Genomic DNA, 4,236 nt, shown 5'->3' with positions numbered 1-4,236 from the left:
TTCTTCTTCTTCTTCTTCTTCTTCTTCTTCTTCTTCTTCTTCTTCTTTTTGCAAGGCAGTTAGGGTTAAGTGACTTGCCCAGAGTCACACAAGTGAGCAAGTGTCTCAGGCTGAATTTGAATTGAGGTCCTCCTGACTCCAGAGTCGGTACTCTATCCACTGCACCCTAGTGATTGGGCTTCTGACCATCAACTGTGCATCTCTGAGAAAGACCCATTAGAAATTTGTCATTGCCACCTCTAACCAGGGTTAACCTTTCTGGTGTAAAAATTCCAAATCATCTTACTGAGGCTTACTTCAAGAAGAAGAGGCTCCATAAACCTAGACACCAAGAAAGAGAGATTTTTGACACAGAAAAAGAGAAATAGAAGATTACAGAGCAGGAGCAGCTAGGTGGCACAGTGGATAGAGCACTGGCTCTGAAGTCAGGAGGACCTAAGTTCAAATCCAGCCTCAGACCAAACACTTGACACTTACTAGCTGTGTGACCATGGGCAAGTCACTTAACCCCAATTGCCTAAAAAAAAAAAAAAAGAAAAAAAAGAAGATTATAGAGCAGTGCAAGGCTGATCAGAAAACGATGGCCTCTCAGATTCTGTCCCAAATCAAGAAAATCCCTCAGCTCTGGGGCTAGCTGTGTTCTGGATTCTCTCTCTCCAATGGAGTTTATCCTCACAAACTGATGTTTTAAGTGCCTTGCACAGAATTCTTATTAAAATATTTGGGATAACAAAAAAAATCCATTTCATAAGGACCTAGAAACAGGCATGATCCAGAAATCAAAGGAAAAAATAGAGTGATTTTTTTTTTAAATTGTTTTCCAGCCTAGGTCAACATAGAGAGACAGAAGGATATTTATGAACAGTGAGACTAGAGTTTAAGCAAGAAGGCATTAAGCACATTCCCACTGAGGCCTCTTGTTATATAAGGGACCCAAGTGCAGGGATGCCTGACCCCTTGCAGGGACAAAGAATAGATATCAGTGGAAAGATCTGTTCCTCACACTCCATTGTGGACTTAAAAGGGGTCTAGGTGGTGCTGGTCAGCACAGAGGAAAGCATTCTGGGTCTGGAAGAACTGAGTCTGGAAGAACTAAGTTCAGATCCAGACTTAAAAACTTACTAACTGTGTGGCTCTGGACAAGTCACTTAACCCTGTTTGCCTCAGTTTCCTCATCTGTAAAATGAGCTAGAGAAGGAAATGTCGAACAACTTCAGTATCTTTACCAAGATAACCCCAAATGGGGTCACAAAGAATCAAGCACAACTAAAACAACTGAACAATAGCAGAAAAATTAATGAGAAGCTCTGTCCTTCACACTCCAGTATGGACTGAGAGGGTCTAAGAGGTGCTAGGTGGCACAGTGAGCTCTGGGCCTAAAGGCTGGACCTGAGTTCAAATCCAGATTTAGCCATTTACTAGCTATATGTCTGTCTGCCTCAATTTCTTCTTCTATATAATGGGCATAATAATATATCCTGTCTTCCAAGATTATTATGAGCATCAAATGAGATAATAATTGTAAGACTTTTACCAACAGTGCCTGGCACATAGTAAGCATTATATAAATGTTAGCTATCATTTATTATATTGCGATTAAGGGTGTCAGACTAAGATAAGAAGCTGTCCCACACCTGAGGCTGTGGTCTGGGCAAGAAGGATTAGCAGAAGGCAGAATGAAAATTTCAGACCCATCTGCTAAGCCAATCTAACTAAGCCTGAAGCTTAACCCTGGGATCTCAGCTGGGAGCCCACATCTGTCACTTTCCTCTAAATCAGTTCATGTAGACTTCCATGTTTCTCTGTACTCATCATACTCATCATGTGTTGCAGCACAGAAATATTCCACTACATTCTTGTACTGCAAAATGTTTAGCCATTCCTCAACTGCCGGCATCTGATCTGTTTCCACTTTTTTGTTACCACAAAAAAAGGGTGACTATGGTTTGGTATACATGAGGTCTTTCTTCTTAACACTGACCTTTCTGGAGTATAGACCTCGTAATGGAATTTTTGAGTCAAAGGTTTTGGATATCATAGTCACTTTGCATAATTCAAAATTTCTTTCCAAAAATATGTGATTCCTGTTTCTTATAATAACCCATCTGACATGAGATACTCTCATCTTTAGCCTCGGGTAAAACCTCAGGTTATATTCAGAGAATCTTGCAGTTAATGATTGTTTTTTTTTCTTGATATTAAATTAAAGACACATATATACATTTTGCAAAAAAAAAAACATACAAAAATATATTTTTGTTACCTACTCTTGGGTCTTCCAGATGAGCTTCAAAGTGAAGTAATTTAGATGACTTACTGTAATTGATTAGAAAATCATGAGATTGGTGAACTTGTTCAACATAATCAGTGATGCATTGAAAATATTAAATTTCATCTTCTTTTTGATTATCTCTAATTCTAAATGTAAAACAATTTTGTAAGGACAGGATAAAATTGAATATGCTCCAAAATTTCAGTTAACTAACAACAGTTATCAAGTACTCACTGTAAGTAAAACTATCTATCATAAATTATAAGAGGTTGTAATGTCAGTGAATTCAAAGACTTTGCAAAATAATTCTAAGCCTTCACATCATATTTTACACGGTAGGTAAAAAACTTCCTATAAGAATAAAACAAACCTTCCAGGCAATTTTGAATAAAGCTATTCTTAATTACCTGTAAGTCAGTTATTTTATTCTAAATAATTCATATTACTTATATAAATATTTCAGTAATTCTAAACCTGTTCTCTTATCTTCCTAGAAATATCCATAAATTATTTCATTACTTCCTTCTCCTCATTCAGTCAACAGAACAACAGATTTTTTAAAATATTATATACTAGCTCCTCTTAAGTTCTCATTCAGGGTTCTCAAATTTTATACTATGGGAAAATAATCTTGACTCCTGAGAAGAGATACTTCCATTGTTTCTCAGAATGCCTTTAATCTACTTTGTGTATATCTTAAATGTACCTAGTTGTTTGCATTGTGTCTACCATTAGAATATAAGGTCTCAGAGGGCCAGACAGTCTTTTTTCTTTCTTTGTATCTATATTATTTAGCATATTTTTTTGGTATATAGTAAACACTTAACAAATGTTTGTTGAATTGTTAACTTGAAAGATCATTTGTGATAGAACATCATGGTACAGCAAAAAGAAAGTCAGATTTGGAGTCAAAGGACCTGTCTTCAAATCCTGACTGCCATTTACGACCTTTCTGATTTTGCTCTCCAGGTTTCGGTTTTCTCATCTATAAAATGAGAGATTTGACTAGATAGTCTCAATCCATCTCTAGGTATAAGGCCGCACCCATCTCCCAGTATAAAATCCTATGATAGCTGACTATAGCAGTATTTTCATTTTCAAATCACTTGTTTTCAGACAGAATCAAAATATGAAGAAATTGCAATTCATGAAGTCCTACTTCAATATCTCAACTAAGCCTATGACAGAGGAATTATCCTGGACTCCTTCCTCCCTCTAACCCCTGCATACTGAATTTGTCACCAAGACCTGTTGGTTTTACCTTCTTAGCATCTCTCACATATACCCCCTTCTTTTCTCTGACTGCCATGACCCTGGCTCAGGCCCTTATCATCTCACTCCTAGACCATGGCAACAGCCTGTTGGTCATTCTCCCATTACAAATATCTTGTCTCATTCTCCATTCAGCTTTTAAAGTGATCTAAAATCATAGTTCTGACCATGCTACCCACACACACACCCTCACTCCAGTGGCTCCCTATCACCTACAGGATTAAATACCTAATCCTCTGCTTGGCTTCAAAGACTGTAATAAACCCCCACATACACCCTTTTCCAGTTTCTCATACTTTAATCTGTCCCTCCACCCCCACCATACATACATGCACATACATATACTGCTATACAGTATTACTGATCTTCTTACTATTCCTCAAACAAGACAATCTATCTTTTGATTCTCAGCATTTTCACTGGCTGTCCCCAATGCATGTAGTACTCTCTCTCCTCATCTCCATTTCCTGACTCCCCTTGCTTACTTTAGGTCCCAATTAAAATCCAAGATTCTACCAGAAACCTCTCCCTTAATTCTGATTCCTTCTTTATCTTCATCATTTCAAATTATCCTATAAGTAGCTTGATGTACATAATTGCTTGCATGTTTTTACTTTTATTTGTATCTCCAGCACTTAGCACAGTGCCTGGCATACAGTAGGTGCTGAATAAATGTTTGTTGACTGCCTGAC

General features: G+C 37.4%; 1 pseudogene; it reads left to right on the top strand.

Annotated features, from left to right (window-relative positions):
• LOC114023823 overlaps positions 1-691 on the top strand; it is a 1,188-nt pseudogene extending 497 nt beyond the window's left edge.
• The last annotated feature ends 3,545 nt before the right edge of the window (positions 692-4,236 follow it).

The sequence above is a fragment of the Vombatus ursinus genome, unplaced genomic scaffold, assembly GCF_900497805.2.
Source record: "Vombatus ursinus unplaced genomic scaffold, bare-nosed wombat genome assembly UNPS02014818.1, whole genome shotgun sequence".
In the NCBI taxonomy this organism is placed as follows: Eukaryota; Metazoa; Chordata; class Mammalia; order Diprotodontia; family Vombatidae; genus Vombatus; species Vombatus ursinus.
This window is presented reverse-complemented; position numbering and strand designations above follow the sequence as displayed.